General features: G+C 36.2%; 1 protein-coding gene across 3 annotated transcripts in view; it reads right to left on the bottom strand.

Annotated features, from left to right (window-relative positions):
- LOC135196018 (tryptophan 5-hydroxylase 1-like) overlaps positions 1–6070 on the bottom strand; it is a 75683-nt gene extending 69613 nt beyond the window's left edge. For 2 of the 3 annotated variants that reach the window (XM_064222502.1, XM_064222499.1), the window contains exon 1: positions 5936–6070. The gene's annotated coding sequence lies outside the window, so the exon portion shown is untranslated. Of the gene's footprint in view, positions 1–5871 lie in introns of all 3 variants that reach the window. The other variant, XM_064222500.1, reaches the window with a different exon arrangement.
- Between the last annotated feature and the right edge of the window lie 16012 nt (positions 6071–22082).

The raw sequence follows: 22082 nt of genomic DNA on the forward strand, positions 1-22082 counted from the left end.
TGGGTCGGAAAGGTCAAGATGTTTTCATCATTACATACTCTATCCATATTTCTATTTTATTTGGAAATATAAACAATAAATGTACTAGTGATACATAGGATGCTAATAGGACTTATGGGAAAATTATATTTAATTGTGGGAGCGGTATGTACTGGAGCTAAATCTTACGATGTTTAAGATGCCTGGTATATCAAATATTACTTTTGTTCGATTTATTTCATCATAAAAAGAGGTCGGTGTTCTTTTCGGGGTTTCCATATATGAGATGCTCAATTAGGTTCATACATTGACAGACATTAAAAAATCATTGCACTCCTTAACCGTTTTTAAATTTTATTTCGAACGCCTTAATTCTGTTAGCATACATCACAATTATTATTATTAATAAACCCTACGTACCTTTACCGTAGGATTTATAACCAAAGATACCTGGTGACTGGCAAACAGTTTGATTAGATTTATTTGAAAGGTTGGAGAGTAACGTTTTTGGGGAATAGAAGAAGAAGAAGAAGAAGAAGAGGAGAGAGAGAGAGAGAGAGAGAGAGAGAGAGAGAGAGAGAGAGAGAGAGAGGCTGTTTCTAGTCTCCGAACGCTCTTATATTGTTATGGTCGGGGATGAATTATGTATCTTTCCCAGTAGCAGCGTTCTTTTTATCAATTTTATAAAATTGAAAAATATATAATTTTGTAAAACTCGTTACAAATGACACACATGTATCCTGGGTATTTCTTGCATTTTATTTCTATGATGATATGTATAATTGAAACTTGTTTATGCAGACTAACTTTCTTATATTTGTTTGCACACTCGAAATGCGAAGTTATAATTTTTATGGCGGATATCAGTTTTTACCATAGTTTTAAAATTACCTGTATTTTATTTGCTTAATTTATAAAATCATCAACATAGATATTCATGTTAAACCAATTTCATTATAGCGCTGAATAATCCCTAAGGATTCCAGTACTTGGCTTCAAGCCTAAATTTTATATTCCATTCCATTCCATTTCAGACTAACTTTCTTATATTGCTGATTAAAATTTGTAGAAGGGAGGCATATTCTGAGGAAGCCAAGAAGCTGCGCGAACTTGTCAGTTAGTTTGACTAGTTTATTATCCTTGTAGTTATCATCAAAATCGTGGCACGTATCAATTTGAGAGACGGCATTGGTGTATAAGTGCGATATACGGGGTCAAAAAGTGGTCTCATTAATTCTTTGAAATCATAATTTGCTTTCACCTGCTTGCATGTCATCAGTATTTTCTGTTTGCTAATTGGAGAAATTGCTTCGTTATCTGCAATGTGTTTAGGACATACCTGATACTTTAAATTTAGTGATGTGACATATGATTCTGTATACTAAATTTTGTTAACAGTTTTCTGTTTATGGGATGAGTATTTGGAATTTTTTTTTTTCGTTTAATTTTTTTAATGTATTTTCTCAAACATATTATTCTATATCAAATTTTCTCATATATTCTTCTATATTAATTAAGTTCAAACGATCTTTTCCAAGCTTGCCATAAATGGTTAAAACCTTCAAGTATTTGCGTTTAATATGCTTTTCTTTTTCCTGTGAAAAGATAACTAATAATGATGGGTAAATAATTGTAGATATTTGTTTCGGTACTTAGAAATATTTTAGCGTATTGAATGATGGTTTTGATAAACTGTTTCAGTTAACCACTTGGTAACTTCAGTCTACTATTTGTTAATTCGTAAATCAACAGTTTCTATTGGAATGTTACAGCCATCAATCTATCTGTGTGCGCGACTCTTTCGTCAGTCATTTGGAATCGTCATCTATTGCCTTTTCAAAATTTTGATCTACTTTTCTTGAAATATTTTCACGTATTTGCGAATGAAATGGCAAGAGAAGAAGCGAAAAGTAACAACAGACAATACTTTTTTTAAAACACGTTTTTATCCGGTTTATAATATTTTTTTAGTCTTTGTTTAGACTTTTTAATTTCGTAGCATACACGGCTTAAAGCAAGAGTGCCCCAATTTGCTTTTGTTCACTAGTTTCGAGTAATAATTAGTCATACCTTTATGCATAAGCAAGTAGTTTTATTATATATATATATATATATATATATATATATAAAAATATATTATATATATACATATATATATATATATATATATATTGTATAGTTATATATATATATGTTTGTGTATATATATATATATATATTATATATATATATATAATATATATATATATATAAATGATATGTATGTATATATATATGTGTGTGTGTGTATATATATATATATATAATATATATAATATATATATATATATAATTATATATATATACATACACGTATATATATACACGTATATATATATATGTATATATATATATATATATATATATATATATATATATTATAAATTTTTCACTACCAAAACAAATATTTCCAATTATTTCCTCATTCCTAATAAATTAGTCATCTTTCTACAGGAGAAAGAAATATATATATGAATAATTATCACATCACCGTGATTCATATACATACATCGAGCTACAAATGTCCTTTAATATCTAATTCGTTCTACCTCGGAATTGATATATTTTCATATATGTGCCGAAGGGGAATTTTTAGTTGATAATAATTTCGCCCCCTAATGGGAGCGAACTACCGTCCAACGGACAGGCACGAAATCAGGACCGACATTGACGAATCGGTAACATCAATGTCGGTCCTGATTTCGTGCCTGTCCGTTGGACGGAGGTTCGATCCCATGAGGGGACGAAATTATTATCAACTAAAAATTCCCCCTCGGCACATATATGAAAATATATCAATTCCGAGGTAGAGCGAATTAGATATTGAAGGACATTTGTAGCTCGAATGACATACACATACATACTATATATCAACCCAGGAACGCGTGTCTTTTTAAAGCACTCGATCATATGTTGTATTATTCACCTTATCAACAATAACCACTGAAAGGAATATATTCTGATAAAGAGAATTTTAGGGAAAGGATGGAGATAGATAAACTAACACTGCGATAAAAGGTCTACATATCGAGGCAGTGTGTAGTAGGCCTTCTAATTCATGGCGAATCTGATAAAGGAAACTGTAGTTGGGAGCTGAACATCATCAGATTTAATTATTTAATTAATTAGAATATCTGTGCTTCTATATCTATCAACCTGGTTATACCGTATGTAGGGTTTTAGTTCTTTTTTTACTCCAGTGTTCTGAAGTCTTAGCCAGTGCCATAGTCTTTGTATCAAAGTCCTCCACAGCCTTTGGTTTGAGTTCCCTTCCTTGAGAATGCAATGTAAAGCGCTTCCCATCCGCTCTTCTATTAGTTATTTTGTTTATTTTCTTTTTTATTAATGGCAGAATTCCAGTTTTTTCTACTTATGTGATTCTTGCTATTTTTAATGGATCAACAGTTATCTACCTCATTACTTTATTACTTGCCTTTAGTCCATGGCAGTTACTTGACCATAATATTATATTTATTCAAATGGTAATTAGTGACCTTATTATCATTATTCTTTTATCAAACGACCCCCATTTTGCTAGAAAGTAGTTGCATATCTTGATCATTACATTTAATGTTGGTGGATGTCATTTTTATGTCATTAGATTATTTCTCGTCATTCATTCGTCTTATTTATTGAACGTTATTAGAATAATCGCCGTTATTAATTCAAGGTCAAGATTGGAGATTCCTTCGTTTTCATACCCAAACGATTTCTTAGGACCTGTCCTAATGCCTTTCTATTTCCATTAAACAAAGGCGGTGTCCGCGAGTTCTATTCTCGGTCATTCCAATGAGGTAGGTGTGAGAGATGTATGTTTCTGGTGATAGAAGTTCACTCTCGACGTGGTTCGGAAGTCACGTAAAGCCGTCGGTCCCGTTACTGAATAACCACTGGTTCCATGCAACGTAAAAACACCATACAAACAAACCACTAAGCAAAAGTAATCCCCGGTGTTTGCGGCCTTTTATCGTCCAGCGATCATCATTGGTTTTGCATTATGTTTTGCATAATACCGAAGGGTCGGTGGCTATTGTCTTGCCTGTAGTAAAATAAGTAATTAGTAAGATCTAAATGGGCTCTCGTCACGAAGATGCGATATATTTACTTGTGGAAAAGGCGACGCTGCAGGACAACGGCGAGTTTCAGATGTGAAAACAAAGTGAACAATCATGAATACTGACTAGTTGATCAATTATAAAGCTTGATCAATTATCTCCTGCCTTTTGAAAGAGCCCTAGTTCTTGATCTTGAGTCAATATGTCGAAATTAATTTCATGGAAATACATGGACTGGTAGTACTCATTTGTATGTACCCATAACTTGTTCTTGAAACTTTTTTATTGCCATGCTTTGATTATGTTAATTTTCCTTTTAGTTTATGGAATGAAGTGATTTGAGCATTATTCTTACAGAGAGGCACATCGGTTATTACTGTCGCTGTTGTCGCTCAATCATGTGAAGGGTTCTGTTTCCCAGTCTAAATTTTGTATTGTTCGATTAATTGACATGGTTATTAAATGGGTGATCTCGCTGGGATCTGTAAGGTCATTAAGCGCTGCAGATTAACGGCGAATATTTATTGACGAATAAAATTGGTACGTTGATTTTAATTGCTTGTAGTCGGGGAGGTTACGTTTGTAATGAAGACTTCCTCAATATTTTAGGATTAATGCAGTTGCAGCATATATAACAGAGTGTACACGGATCGCTGCATTTCCAATGAAAATACACAGATGTACAGATAAACCCAAGGGAACAAAGAGGCTGTTACATTGACTTAGATAACTGAATTGTTATTAGTGAAGAGTGAATTTGCAGGTGATCAAATTTTCCGATGAAAACGTGTAAGTTATCGCATTTACCAAAGAGAATGTACAGCTTCCCACATTTGCACGAAGAAAATTCAAGTTTCTGCCTTCACCGAAGGAGTTTTACACGTTGGAGTATTTGCATAAGATTACCCAAGTTGTCGAGTTTGTCAAAGAGAATATACATATTGTCTCGTTTGCCCCCCAAAACAGAATCGTAATACAAAATTGATACCGATCTGAATGACTTGAAGTACACGAAATTATATAGTATAGTAAATATTTTACCTTTTATTAAATAATATTGTTTATATTTACCCAGGACCTGACTTTCGCTCCTCTGTTAATTCAATCAAATGACATTTCTTTCTATAATGTAGTTTGCCTTATATGCTTTAATGATGAAGGCCGAGGAGAAAAGCATTTTGATTTTGAAAAATAGAGCAACTCCGTGAAAGTGTAGGTTTGCATTTTAGGAAAATACAAACTAAAATAAAATGTCATGTTATTAATCTAACTTGACATCAGTACAAAACTGAAACGGCATAAGCAGCTTTCCTCCTTGTTTATGAACAGATGCTTTATAATACGAGTTTGAATTTTTTTATACACTAAAGTCGTCCGTTGGGTGGGTGACAGGAATGCAGTGAAGTTTTCATAAGAAATTTTAATTATAAGTTTTTAATATTGTTCTGCTGGCGCGTTGACTTTTCATTATTCAATTTAAAAGTGCTCCGAGATTATTATTATTTTTATTAAGTTAGGTATTGCCCAAGGGGTCTTTTTGAGTAGTTTGCATGAATAAAAAAGGTAGTTTATCCTAATCTAACTACGTATTTCTCTTCGATCAAAAGTGAAATCAGATTCTTTCAAAAAATGGAATTGATTAGAACGTTTTTAAAAGAAATATAACTACTCGCAATAGTAGAAAGAGAATATCAAAGACGTTGCAAGTCTCTTGAATCAAAGAATAGGACTAACTTGAAAAGAGAGAATCAGAGAAGAGAACTAACTAGAAAAGAGAGAATCAGAGAATAGAACTAACTTGAAAAGAGAGGATATCCTTTCTGTACGTGACGAGAAGTGGATGGAAAGAAGGTTCCCTTTACCCTTAATCTTGGGAGAGAGAGTCGTATTCACAGGTGGTTTTCGAAAACGCCGTATCCACAGGTGGTGTCTGGGAAACACATGTGTTGCCTCTCGCTTGCGGCCTCAGAACCTGACGGTTCGCCCTTCTTTGTCTCTCGGGGTCTTATGCCAAACTGCCCACGCAACCCCATAAACACCTCCGTTGGGGTAATGGAAAGTTTCGCTCGCTATCGACCCTTTCCCGGCACTTTTCGTTCATCAGATTCACGCCTGGATGTTCACAATTGTATTGTTGCTTTGAGATATTTGTTAGTTGCCATGACTCTTAGATGTAAGAAATATGATTTGATTTTCGCTTGTTATTGTTTTTTTCCTGAAGCTTTACTTCTTCCCTCGTTTTAATGGTGACGTAATGAAGAAACCGAGCAAATTGCATCGCTCCGTACCACGAACATTTTTGTGACATCGTTTCGTAAAGTGTTGGAGCGGAACATGCGTCTGGGATAGGCTCGGGAGCTCTGCGCTTTGATTGGTCGAAGTCAGATCGCAATGTGAAAGATGATTGGTGGATGCCGGATTCCCGACGCGTGCCCTATTGGCCAGATCTCCCTTGAAGGGTCGTGCTTCATTGGTCACATTACGTAGGATTCAACAAGTAGAGAGAGAGAGAGAGAGAGAGAGAGATAATTAGAGGAACAGCAGCTCTTGCTCCCCCCCCCCCCCCCCCCCACCACCATCCAGGTAATCGCTTTAGAATCAAATAAAATAACGGCGTCGATGTTTCCCTACCCCCCTTTGCTCACCGGTGATTGTTTTCCATCCTTTCTTAGTTTCGTTATGGGGTATTATAATTATATATATATATATATATATATATATATATATATATATATATATAATACCATAATGAACCAAGTCTTGAGTGACATGAAAGATATAGGTAAGATAAGATAAAGGATCGTGTATGGACTGTGGAGTGACTTTTGTTTCAAGATGCAGATACTGTTTATACTGTTTCAAAAGTTGGGGAGTGTTTGCTAGTGGAGAATCGAAGCGGTTAATGTTAGTTAGCAAGAGTAAGGTAATCAAGAGCACATAGAAGCCGTTAAGATTCAGAAATGGTGAATTGGAAGTGGCTAATTTATATAGGTATTTAAGAGTAGAAACTGTAACTATTACTGAGTTAAGGGATTGCTGAATCAACTCTCCTGTATGGAAGAAAAACTTGGATGTGTGAAATTGAACGTGATGAAAGGTATAAGCGCTGTTGTTAGGAATTACATCAACCGTGCATCTGATGTCCAGGCCAGTCCCTTACGATGTTCCTGACTGGTTGTTGATAAGTCAATCATAGGGTCGGATATTCTCAGTATCTCTCGAGAGTTCACATTGGCAGGATATATGTTCCACCTCTCCTGACGGATACTTTTGAAAGACGTATCCCTCAGGAGAGGTGGAACATACATCCTGCCTATGTGAACTTTCTCGAGAGACTGGGAGTTTCCAGCCTTGTGATTGGCTTATCAGCAGGCAATCAGGAGCGTCGTAAGGGACTGGCCTAGACGTCAGATGCACGGTTAATGTGAATCCATTATAGTAGATAAGATTTTTAGAAGGTTGAACATATTCAAGATGCAGAAATGCTTTGAAGATGTGGCAGAGAAGGTGGCAAAGTTGAAAATATTGTTGAGAGTTCTTAGATGATGGTGTCATGATGAGAAAAAAGTTCTTTGGTTATAGAGGGAAACTCCACACCCGGTCTCTTTGGAGAAGGTTATTTTTGATGGAATACAGGAGAAAGTAAATTAACCGAAATCCACGTTTTTGTGGATTTCATGTTTCACGGTAACCATGACCAGCTTCAGTTCTGGAAGTGGTTAAAACTTTAGTATTGATCCTTTAACATATGTGTTGTAGAAAGGTAGACCACGAATGTAGAACCAGTTTGTTACTAAATTAGTAACAGTAATATTACCTTTTTGTAATGTTTACCCTGAATGAAAAAAGAATGTCTTGGGAATGGCGGTGTCTTGATCTAGCAAGGAAAGGTATTGGTAGGCAAACAATAAATTAACGAATATTATTATAAATGGTAGTGGCGGCGGTATTATGAGAGAAGATTTTTGCCGAGTCATGTGACCTGTGACGTGGCAGGGGAAGGTCTTTTGAAGAATTATCCTAAACCAGCTACTAGTCTGTTAGGAATATTCTTTAGGGGGTAGTGCCGTCAGTACACCTGATGTAGTGCACTGAAGGCATTCCTAAAGGCTTTGCTCGACGAACTTTGTTCGATGTGACGTCAGAAGCGGAGAAAATGCGGCAAAATTCTGACTTCCCGCTGTTTCTCCGCTTCTGACGTCACATCGGACAAAGTTCGTCGACCAAAGCTCGACCGCGTGGACGGGGCCTTAAAGGTGTTTGTAGCTGTTCTTTGGCCCCTTTCTGCTGCAACCTTTTTTTGACGTCTTTTTGTCCAACCTCTTACTTACTATGACTTCTTACAGCAGTTGTGGACGATTTCAAGTTTCCCCTCAGGCCTTTGCTGCACTTCATTTCATTTATTTTATTGTTCCCTTCGTAATGCTCCCAAGTGCTGCTCCAGCTCATTATTTTCAGAGGATGACTTGACTATCCACCAGTGCTTGTCGTTTAGCCTAAATTCCATGTCTCTTCTTATTCTTATTCCTCTGTTTAATACTTTGAAGTTGTGAATTTAGGGTTCAAACTTCAAAGCCCCTTATATTACTAGAAAGTTACAATATTCTTTGTTTTACTTTGAAATCTGGACGATAGGGTATCATGAATTACTAAGAAATTAAGAGATTACTAAAACTTTAATGTGCTTTGAACTTTTTCGTCGATGACAGAGAAATACCTATTTTTTCGTTCATTGATGGCAGAGAAATAAATAAGTCTTTAGTTTTAATTTGAATTTTTAAGATTTAATGAACACTGGTCATTTATTTCTTGAAGTCCTCAAAAATATCGTGCAACTGCCTTCAGCACTGAAGGTCTTATTAAAGTTGTGTGCAAGTTCGTCTTCCTTTAGGGCTGGAATAGTTACTACCCCTAGAAAATTTATTGTAATCATAATTTATTTGTTTCGGGTCCATGAATTCATTTACAGACTACACTATTTTGCAATTTTAGGATCGTTTAGGTGATTTTCTCTTCTAGGTGAAGGGTTTCATTCCACCTTGAAAACTTATACCTTCTAAGACATGGTTTGATCGTGATAGTCCCTGATCCGCTCTGGCTAAAGATTCATCATGGACTCACTTGTAATCTACTTTCGTACAGTTTTATCTTTTTTCATTGTTATAAAAATCATTACAATTTTAGATTTAAAGGGTGTAGGTTAGTCAATTCCACTGACGAGAAATTATCCCACGGTCTTGCTTTATATTCCCAAGCCATTACCTTGTCTAAAAACTGGAAATATCAAGTTTCTAATGTATCTGTTGACATCTGTTTATTAAGTGGTCACTTCTTTTGGTCTCCAGCGTCTTGGCAGAAAGTTTTCCTTCATTAGCCCACTTACTTCTGACTCTCAGCCATTCAATATTTTTTAGTTGGATGTTTTTTATTCTACTCGGCACATTTTGTCTGTTTAGTTTTATGTTTTTTATTATAGTTGGCACATTCTGTGGAGTGGCCAGATGTGTACAGACGGCCATATGGTTTCTTGAGGAAAAAAAAAACATTGTCCCGGAAAGCATTATTTCAGACATGGACCTCTGGCGGTGTACTTGTTGAAATATAGTTATGTCGAAAGGGTTTCATTTGGCTGTTTTTACAATACAAATACGATGACCATCGACGTCAGTTTAATTAAATATGAAATAAGTTTAAATGGGTCTCAAAGATTAAGAATGAGATTCTCAAGGTAGACTCTTATACCTGGGAGAAATGGTGTACGATAATACTCGGAATCATTGAATTGTGGTATGCTTTTCTCTCGAAGTTCCAGGCTCTCTGATGGATGAATCACCACTTTGTAGGTTTCACTAGATTCCTTAATATTGGCCTTTCTTTTTTAAAGCAGAGCCGATTTGCATATCTTCGTACTTTATGGGAAGAGAGAAGTAAAAGTTGAAAATGACGCTACACTCAAATAAATAAATGCCTGGTTGCTTTTAATCTGGAAAATTATCGGGATCAGGGAAACTGGAAGCATGGAGAGTTTCAAAGGTAATCCTTTGGAAAAAAAAGTAGAGGGTTTTAAGCAAAGTAATTTTGTGCTTAGGTTTGGCATCATATAGAACCTCATTTAAAATAGCCATGAATGCGTTCCTAATATGAAGACCCATTTAGAAATGATTTTCATACAGACAAAAATTTTCAAGGTCATTTTCCCCCTACTAAGGTGTTTCATACTCTGTGTCAGTTGTTATTATTATTATTATTATTATTATTATTATTATTATTATTATTATTATTATTATTATTATTATTATTATTATTATTATTATATTTTTTTGTCGCTTATCTAGCTACAATGTCTGGAAAGTTTAGATCACGAGTATTTGAAAATTCTCATAAAATATCGTACATTATTCAGCTTGTTAAGGAAATTCTCGAGGGTTTGGAAGATATCGCATTTGGTAAAGCAAAGCTTTGTTATAGAAGTCTGCGACCGTCAATTGGAAAAGTTCCGTCTTCACTAGGTTAGACGACGGGAGGTATCGAGAGAACTTTTTTTATTCTTTTTAGGGGCCTCCTATTATGAGTATATATATATATATATATATATATATATATATATATATATATATATATATATATATATATATATATATATATTATATATATATATATATATATATAATATATATATATATATATACTACACACACATATATACATATATATGAATCTTATGTTAGAACACTTGAAGATATCTATACGGGTAGTACAGCAATCCTAAAACTACATAAAGACAGTGAGAAATTTCCAATTGAGAAAGGATTTAGACAAGAGACCCCATCTTTCCTAAATTATTGAAGTGTGCCTAGAAGAAGTTTTAAGAATTTGGATTGGGAAAATGTAGGTATTAACATTGATGGGGAATACCTTAACAATTTAAGATTTGCAGATGACATAGTTCTACTCGGTGAATCAGGGAGGAATTATAAAAGATAGAAGATTTGAATAGAGAAAGCAGAAATGTCGAACTGAAAATGAATATGAGTAAAACTAAGATGATGTTCAATGAAAGTGCAGAGAGACAACAGATAAGAATTATAGACGAACCTGTAGAGATTGTTAATGTATATACGTATTTAGGACAGACAGTAAGTGTTTCCCCAGGACATGAGACCGAAACTAATAGAAGGATAAGCATGAGATGGAGAGCTTTTGGTAAACAAAATGAGATTATGAAAAGTAAAATGCCACTGTCACTAAAAAGAAAAATTTGTAATCAGATTGTCCTACCAGTATTAACTTATGCATCAGAAACTTGGAGCCTTACTAAAACCTTAGAACATAAGCTAGTTACAACTGAAAGAATTATCGAAAGATTAATGATGGGAATAACACTAAGAGTTAGAAAAAGAGCAACATGGATACGGGAGCAAACTATAAAGAAATGGACGCGGGCAGGACATATAATGAGAATGTCAGATAATAAATGGACAACAAGAATAACAGAATGGGTCCCTAGAGATTGCAAACGAAGCAGGGGAAGGAAGAGAAGACGATAGATTTACGAGCTAAGAAAATTTGCGGGTATAGAATGCCATAGAAAGACCATAAACAGACGGGAGTGTAAGGACGTGTCCTAGGCCTCTTATCCTGCACTTGACTAGCAACGGCTGATGATGATTATATATATGAATATAACTTGATCACGAAGTATATACAACGTGATGCTATGTATAACTAAAGGTTTCTGCCACGAAGGAAAAAGCCTTTATGTGTGTGATATATATATATATATATATATATATATATATATATATATTATATTATATATTATATATACATACTATGTATATATTGTATTTGTGTATGTGTATGTATTGTATAGATTATAGATACATATATATTTATATATATAATGTATATATATATATAATATTATTATATATCTATATATATATACATATATACATACATACATACATATATATTTATCAAATACATACATACAGACCTACATCGGTCAATCTATCTATTTGATTTACGATATGACCTCTTACTTTTCCACTTCCTCTCCTGAAAGGTGAAACCCTCTTTATTTATTTTCCGCTCGGATGTGGGTTTGTAGTGATAAAGAGCATTTCTTCCACAACATGGTGGGGGCAACTTAAATGTAAGGAATTCTCATTGTGTCTATGAAGAATACATTTTACGCATAATATATATATATATATATATATATATATATAATGTGTATTGTGTATTATATATATATATAATATATATATATATATATATATATATATAATATATATATATATATATATATATATATATACATATACGTGTGTGTATCTGTGTCTGTGTCTATCTTCATGATAAAGTAGAAGGTTCGTAACGCTGCAAAAAAAATAGTAGTTCCTGGCCTTCCTATTTAAACAAAGATTAAGCGGAATAATTTTGCAGATACAGGACGCCATAGAATAAAATGTATGTTCTAGGTACAGAGGTTCCAAATCAGGGGTCGGGACCACAATTGGCGTCGTGATGCCCATTATGTGGGGTAATAAACAGGTCATGGGGTCGCTGAGGTACCGTACCCCCAGGGAATGGGTGTACTGAACATCCAAGCCGGGTTTACGAGGTATAATTTAAATTCAGTTCTTTGTATATTAACAGTTACTAGTGCTGTCATTGAGGAAAAAACAAATTAAATAACAAATAATTGCTCTAAGTTATAATTAGAATTATTACCGGATGATTGCAGGTACCGTATTATTGTTAAGGTATGCCTATTTATTTAGCTTTATTATCCGTTACCTGACTAAACCAGTACTTGGCTTTGTACCTGCGGGTTAAGGCATTTTCATCAATGGTGTTCATTGACAAGTCGTGTTCCGACCTGGAGCTTACTCGAGCCGCGTACTAAGATCGACCGTCAAATAGCGCGTTGTTTCACCAACGAAAATTGAAATAAATATGCTATTTTTTCAGAAATAATTGTTCTGTACTGTTTAACATGCACATTATTTATTTTTTTTAATTTTTTGATGCTAATAAATAAATTGAAAATATCTTCCTAAAATTACCTTATCTTTAAGTCAACACAAAACATCTTTTCCAGACATTTTTAGGCTTTTCCATAGAGCTTTCCTACCCACCCCCCCTCAAGATCAACAACAGGAACAACAGCAACAAAAAAGTAGTTTGTATGCTTACAACCTGAGCAAGCGAATGTGACTCTCGTAGCCGTATGACAAACATCAACATGGGAAATAGTAAGATCTGTTGCCTACAACTTACACCCCTAGATACAGAAAATTGATCAAATAGTGGCCAATTCTAAAAGTATGGCACTCATAATAGACAGTCAGGAGGTACAGTATGGTACTTGTAATACAGCTTGTTATAACTCAGCAGCGTGTTATGTAGTGGTAGGTTAGTTTCAACATGTTGTAATTGCCAAATCTGATGAGTAGTATGTTATGAACTTATGAAATGTTAAAATAGTATCGCTATTTTGGAACTTGTCAAATGTTAGAATTTCATTAATGATTAGGTATCTTTTTTGTAAATGAAATGAAAATGTTTTCTGCTTCTCTCTTACTTAAATATCACTATACGACGAAAAATCCTTAGTAATGCTGTAAATATAGAACTAAACATTATCATACATACATACATACATACATACATCACTTGGGATTGCACTGAAAAGTTGAAAGTGCTGAATGGGGTCGTGCTTACAAAACTTAGGAACTCTTGTTCTAGGATCTTGGTGTACTATTCATTGAGGTAATACTGAAATGATTTTTGATTTGCCCAGACTGACAGTATGATAAATTCTCTATTAATTTATTCTTTTGCTTGCAGATAGTTTTAGAATTGTAGAATTCTGTAGAAAGTTTTCTTTATCTTGCTTATGACAGGAATGTCATTTTAGTGTAGTTAAATATGGAGAGTACTGATCATAGAGTTTTACAAAAATCTAGTACTATATATAAATAATTATGCTAACGTATCTCTCGGTTTCGACCAAGTAAGACCATATCGAATTATCATTGTTTGTTAGTTTGGCTCTGATTAAGACTGCTTAGTACTACCATATGCTGGATGCCATCTTATCCGACGATACTAAGTTTGAACAGCTCTCCAGAAACCCGATTAACGACATCAAGTTAGAGGCCAATGATATCATAGGCCGCATTAACACAGCTACAAGTGCTGTATGCCTCCCGCCCCATCACCGGAGACTACAACCTTTGGTTACCTCTATGGTAATGTGAAGACACATAAGACGGGAAACCTCTCTCACCCCATCATTAGCCAGACGCCCTCCCCCACATAAGGACTAGCCAAAAGGCTCAACCAGATCCTCACACCATGCGTCCCAAGCCGATACAGCCTGTGGTCGGTCATCTACAAAGGTCATAGAAGAAATTCGGGACTCCTCAGGAACAGGAATTATTGCGTCAGTGGATGTAGAATCCTTGATGAGACCATTAAGACAATTATGGACCGCGTCTGAAGGACGACTCAACACCCCAGTTGAACTACTGTGAGGCAAATCTACGGCCTCTTCTAGTGATTTGTATGACTAAGGCCCTTTTCTCCACCCGTAGAGGCCAAATGTTCCGGCAGAAGGATGGTGTCGCAATGCTCCCCCCTTAGGCAACTTCTTTATGGGAACAGTGGAGGAGAGGGTCTTCTCCCTTATTAGGAAACCTGTCAATTATGCCCGATATATTGATGACATATTCATACAACCAGGAAGAGGCTGAAGCTGTCCACCATCCAACAGTACAGCTTGCTGAACTACACCATCGAGTTCAGCAATAATGACAAGCTTCCCTCCCTCAATGTTCTCGTCTCTAAGAACAATGAGCGCCTCAGTGGCGTGGTCGGTATGGTGTTGGCGTACCACCTCCTTGGCCGCGAGTTCGATTCTCGGACATTCCTTTGAGGAGTGAGAGATGTGTATTTCTGGTGATAGAAGTTAACTCTCGACGTGGTTCGAAAGTCACGTAAAGCTGTTGGTCCCGTTGCTGAGTAACCACTGGTTCCATGCAACGTAAAAACACCTTACAAACAAACAAACAAAACAATACAAAATAAGAATAATGACTGCCTCACGGCTTATGTTTATATGAAGAAGACGACCATTGGCCTGTGTTTGAATGGTGACAGCGAGTGCCCTGTGAGATTAAAAAACGCTACAGTTTGGGCTTACGTTAGGACGGCCCTTACCCACTGCTCGTCTTGGCAGGACACCCACCAAGAACGTGACCATGTCACCCAGATGTTCGTAAATAACGGGTATTCTAACAGACACATTAACAAAAGTCAGAGCAGCACTGGATTGTTGTTTTAACGTGAACAGGAGGCAGCAACCTCACCCTCGGGAGAAGATCAAGCTCTATTGTAAGACCATCATGCACTCTCGACACTGAGAAGAGAAACAGATAATGAAGAAAATAGTAAAAGAAAACGTGACCCCTACTGAAGATGGAAAATAAATAGAGCTTTCCATCTATTACCAGAACTGACGAACGATGGACCTCATAATGAAGAACCACCCGACCCCACTAGCAACAGACCCCTGAAACAGACGAACGTAGTCTACCAATTCACATATCATGTCCATGGATGTTGGCTCTTATATTGGAATTGGTGATAGGTGGGGATGTCTTGCATTAGAAGACGAAGATTGCAGGATGGGAGAAATGGTATCACGAGTCATAGATTTCTTTATTTCAAGCAGCAAAAGGTAAATATGTACAGACGCTCTGCAGGGCGTGCAGCTCGCGCCAAGAGAAGCAAGAAGAATAGCCATGCGCATGTGCGGGGTTCATGATACAGGGAGACATATGCGGATGCGTTCACAATAGTGATTTTATTAAATACATGGACATGAATCGTACAGCAATTGCATAGTAAAATATCTATTATTCCACAGGAATGACTATGATGCGACTGTTGAAGAGGATATCATGCTACGTGCAGGCGGGAGCTATGAGGAACCATATCAGGACAGCACACCGTCATACCATCTTCCACGACGGTATTATCCAAAACACCAGGAGAATTGGGAGGATGCTCTTCCTCCACACCAATTTAAGGAGAAATACCCTAGGACACAACAATGGTAACAACCTGAACAACAATTCCAATGCATGAATAATAGATGAGACTAGCGGCCTTGCAGCCAATGAAAAGCCAGGCCTCGGTGACGTCACCAGAGAGGGCAGCGCGTCAGCCAGTCAAAATTTGAGCCGCAGTGATTCACACCACGTCACGCCCCACCTTGCAGTTTAACACACACACACACACACACACACACACACACCCCCCCCCCCCCCCCCTTTACCTCGAAGGTCCGCTTGAATGAAAATCCCTGTAGCCAATAAGGGACAAAAATCAAGCTAACAACCAATTATAATTCAGCAGGCGGCCGTCCCCCAGCTAACCTACCACTATATGTAGAGTAGATCCCGAGAGTACCATCGTTCTCGGTCGAAACCAATAGAAAATTTAGTGTAATCGTTTTCGACATGTAAGGAAAATCATACAGTATTAGATTTTTGCGTAAAATTCAATGGACGTTACTCTCCATATTTAACTACACTTATGTGACTTAAATCCTGATTTTTTTTATTACTTCCACCCGATGATGACTAGTATTAGCGCGTTACTCGCCAGCTGTAGTAACGAAGAGAAAACTGCCATAAGGAAAATAGACAACTTTCTCTACAGAATCAACTCTGCTGATGCAGCAATATCTTTTAACAACAACAACAATTACTCATACCAAATGCCATGTTCCCCTTTTATGTTGGCGCCAGAAGGGTAGAGCAAGTGTGTAGTCCGTTTTCCTTTCCTTGACTATAGCTGGAGGTGGTACTCGATCATAGCAGGGCAAAACGTGAGGCGGAAGGCACTATTCGAATTACAATGTTTTGCATACGGACACAAGAGAATAATTGGAACAGTCTCTAAGACAGAGATAAAAGAGGAAAGAACCTTTATATATATATATATAGATATATATATATATATATATATATATATATATACATACATACATACAAATAAACTTCCGTTTATATATATATGTATATATCTATATATATATATATAGATATAATATAGAATATTATATATATATATTTATATACCATACATACAACAATGTATAAACTTCCGTATATATGTGTATATATATATATATATATATATATATATATATATATATACACACATATATATATATAAACGGAAGTTAATGCCAAAGGAAGTGGATATGGAGAGAAAACCAAATGCGCACTTGTTTCTTACGATAAAATATGCTAATGGAGAGATGGCAGTAGAAGAGAAATCCGTCTTGTGTTGATGTTGTGAGTGATTCTAAGAGTTGTTGATACTAGAGGATCAAAGGACGGCTGATCTTTACGATACAAAAGTTGAGCGGATTAGTGCAATTTTAAGAATGTTTTTGGAAGATGCTGTTGAGTATGTAATGGGGGACAATATAATGCTGAAAAACTTTCAAGGGCATAGAGTCGATGGCGTTGTAATTGAAATTCTGCACAGAGTGTTTATAAGGTTGATGATTATGTACAGGGATAGCTTTATTATAGGCTTTCACAAGGATGAGTTACGTTTACTTTTGATGAAGTTCTTTTTGGCGAATATGAAAAAAAGCTGCAGAAACTGGCGTGACACCGAGAACGTTTGTAAGAGCAGAAAGTTGAAAAAGAATCAGTAAGGTATTAAGGGCAGCTAGAGTTCAGGAAGATGGAGAATTGAATGTCATTAAGGACAGAAATGAATGGAAATGATTGGTATGTGGTCTTGATTTCGGAAAAAGACTGTTAGTGGATAGGATGAAAGAGGTATTGGATAGACAGGGCCTGTATTATTCATTAAGTGAAAGAATGCATGCGAGAGAGGCGAGTAGTAGTGTGTTCAAGGGAGTATGATGTAGTGCTGATGAGGTTTCTGTGTGAAGTTGTGAAAATTTTGTCTAGAATGTTAACAGTTACTGGGGTCAAGAGGGTAAAGTTGGCTTTTTCAAGACATTGTTCTGTATCGCCCACCTTCAGTGTTACGAATTGTTCTGTATCGCCCACCTTCAGTGTTACGAATGATCTTTCCATAGTGGTGGAACAACAATTGAAAAAAGCTATAGTTCTGCAGATGTACTGGCTGCTAGTCTTACAGTATGTATTTTGATTTACTTCACATTTGTTTTTTTATAAATGCAGCTTATCAGTTTTCGTGTTCGTAAGATTAGTTACTTTCAAGAGTAAAGATAACGTTACTGTTTCCACGATAAAGATCCGAGAGAGTGAGAGAGAGAGAGGAAATGATTCAACCTTTCAAAAAGATAGTCTCAGAGGAACCTACCTTCCATATTTGGAACGAGAGCCCCTCGTCTCGTTCGTCGCGTGAGTAATCGTTAGAACTTTAGAAAATGCTTCCAGCTGTAGGCACATACAATGGTGCATATCCCAGGGCGCCTGCTAAGCGTATTCACTATCTAAAAGAGGAGACAGATTAAAGAAGTCCTTCAGTAGGAGTAGGTGGATGTTCGAGAAGGTTTAAATCTGTAGAGAGTCATCTCATTATGAATAAGACATATTAGAGTATTTTGATTTTTGTATATCTATAGTTCCATACACTCACATATGTGTGTATATATATAAATTGTGTGTTTGTGTGGTTTCTTAACGACTTCCCCAGGCGGTTGGTTAGTATATGCGTCACTAGAGGCAGTTAGGTTAAAATATAACATCTATCTTGACATTTTACTTTGTACCTCCATCCTTTATAAGGTAGACTTGAGAATCCACAAATTCTCCCAAAGTCTCATCTCATATCGTAACTGCAACACAAAATAACCAAACAAAGCACACATCTTGCCCTTACTATTTTTTTCAGATTTAGAAAGAATCACAATACTGCAAGAAGCAAAGGGCGTATTCACGTAATTATTGATGTCGTTAGATGATGTTTCTCCACCAGTCACTCATCGCCGTTTTGTTGATCCAACTCCGGTATGTGTGCGTGAATATGAGAGGTTCCACAACTTTTGATATATGTGAAAACGCTTTCCCCCCCCCCCCCCCCACACACTACACACACACACACACACACACACACACTATAGAGGCTATTAGAATTACCAATGCTAGTACAGCTGACTTGGAATGGCACTTTTTGTCAACGCGGGTGTTAAAGTACTGATCCGCAGTAACTTGCCTAATTAGGCCTACCATTTCTATCATCAGGAGCACCTGATTCATCTTCCTTTACCCTACGGCCAATAGAATCCAAGGGAAAGATTCCAACTAAGCCTTTTATGGAGAATCGTGGATTATCTGTTGATATGAAGTTAAATTGAATCCCCAAGACTACTTTGAAATTATTTATGTAATACTCTATTGTAGCCGATATTCTTAGTTTTGTTATAAGTGGACTTAAAATGTAAGCTATTTCGACTCAGTTTATGACCATTGTCACTTCGAATACGCAGATGTATTGAGCTCATCTTTTGCTCTCAGCTGTATTGTCAGTTAACACCTCTGCTAATAAATTGTTTATAATAGAGTAGTGTGGCGCTCTCCTTCCGTATGTTGTGCTTTTTATAAATATTTGTTAGAAAGTAAAGTTAAAAATAACTATAGTTAATATCTGATAGTATTCTCAACAGTGTAACGGTAATTTATGGAATTCACTGACAGAGAAAGTGAATATTTCAAAGTACCTGTGGAGAAAAATAATTTCATGAGTTTATATAGGCACGATACTCTTGGAAACAAATAGCGGCTATTTCTTTACAAGTTGCTGCACTTGTTTGTTTGCAGTAAAAAAGTCTTTGTTGAAGAACGAGAATCACAGTTTCGTACAACCCAAATTGCTTCAGCATGTTGCGATTGTTATTGGAACCCTTTGCGACCGAACGGTTCACACAACATTCGAACTCTTGAACTATTTTCCGTATTCTCTCGTCACCATCCCCAGTCGTCAATTTCCACTCTTAATTCACAATTAATTTTCTTACTTCAAAACGTTGTTTCTATATCAACCACCTCAACACTGAATTTATTAGAAGCAAGTCAGTACAATATGTAGATGGGCTAGCAACCGGTTTGGCTTTGAAGTGGATCCGAGACTGTGTTGACTCTTAGGCTGCTCAGTATAATGTATGGACGCTGTTTTACATATATACACTCGCACGTGTGTGTCAGAATGATGGTCAAATTTTCATCGACTCAGAAATAGATATTACCAGATGATAGGTGATCTGTTGCTTTCAGTCACCGAATATGTTTATTTTTTCTTTTCTTTTACAATGGGTTAAAGTATTGTCGCTTTTCTGCTGCGATTGATTTTTGAACGACATAAGCCGTCACTGACAGCTGCCATTCACGTAACCTAGGCATGTGTGCAAAGGAAAAACGATAATATCTACTACCGCACTTTTTATTCTGCTTAATATGTTTTAGATGTTGAAAATATCTGTGATATGCATAAAATTGTAGTCTCATTAATCTATGGTATGTGTGTTTTTGTGTATGTATGAGAGAGAGAGAGAGAGAGAGAGAGAGGGGGGGGGGGCGGGTTTGAAGGCAGGCAGGCAGGCATTTGAAGGAAAAGACGTTCCGTATGACTACTGCATGTTTTAGCTAGCCTAGAATAAAAAAAAAATGCAATTTAACAGTTTCAGCACTACTGTGAAAGAAGTAGAAGGACAAGATGTGTGTTTAGTTTGGTTATTTTATTGTATGTTGGACAGATATATAATGCATTTTTAGTTTATCAATAACACTACTGCTGCACAAATGCCCTAGTAAAGTGATTTCGTGAGTTAGGAGGTGAGGCTATTGGAGAATTTGTGGATTCTTAAGTCTACCTTATAAAAGATGGAGGTACAAAGTAAAATGTCAAGATAGTTTTAATAGGTGTCCTTTGAACTATTATGTTTTAACCTAGCTGCCTCTAGTGAGTGTAGTAATGGTGTTTCCTTTACAGTGTTTATATCCGAAGTAACAGCCAAATGAGAATTTCATATCTGTAGCTCGTTGTCTTTGTGTTGTCAAAATGTTAACATAGCTGCCTTAGAGAGTCAAGATTTTAAGACTGTCGCTTTTGAAATGTTACCAATATTGAATCGGAATTAGCTTGAATATAGAAAGTCCCAGATACGGGTAGTAGGTTAGGGGTAGTAGGCTGGCCAAGGCACCAGCCGCCCATTGAGATACTACCACTAGAGAAATTATAGTCCCTTCTAAGCACAGTCTGCTGTTGGGCCCCTCTCTGGTCACGGACGTTTTATATGTCTACACCAACTCATAATAATCTAGTGTATTCATTATATATATTTTACTGCTATTAGCATTACAGTTTGGGATTCATAAATGCCTTGGTACTTGCGATGCACTTTTGTCATTGTCTACCGTATTTCAGTGCTCTGGAAGAGGGTGTAGAGGCCCGTATGGTCTGTCTAGATTTTAGTACACCCTTTGACCGTGTGGTCACGAAGCATTTGTCTACCTATTAAGGTATTGGGAAAATATGACCATTTATTAATATTTTAAATGAATGTCTAGCGAGCAGAACCTGAAGGGTCTTTGTTGATGGCCAGTTTAGTAGCTTTATTCATTTCATTTCAGGTGTTCCTCAAGGTAAGGCTTTGAGGCATGCACCTTAACCCTTCTAAAACTCAAAGTATGATAGTTAGTAGATACAGAAAACATTTGCTTTTGCACCCTGATTTGCATTTAAATGGTACGGTTTTAAATGTCAGTGACTCTTGTAAGATCTAAGGTGAAACTTTTGATAACAAATTGACTTTTGAGAAGCATGTAGGCAATATCGTTTCTTCAGTTTTTCAGAAACTTGGTATCTTGCGGAAATGTTTTTAAATGCTTGGGAAGAAGCTGTTATATCTAATTGTTTGAGTTATCTTCTTCGTCCTTCTTTGGAGTACGGTCTGGTCTTTTGTTGCTGACTCTTATCTCA

This window comes from Macrobrachium nipponense, chromosome 17 (assembly GCF_015104395.2).
Source record: "Macrobrachium nipponense isolate FS-2020 chromosome 17, ASM1510439v2, whole genome shotgun sequence".
NCBI classification, from domain to species: domain Eukaryota; kingdom Metazoa; phylum Arthropoda; class Malacostraca; order Decapoda; family Palaemonidae; genus Macrobrachium; species Macrobrachium nipponense.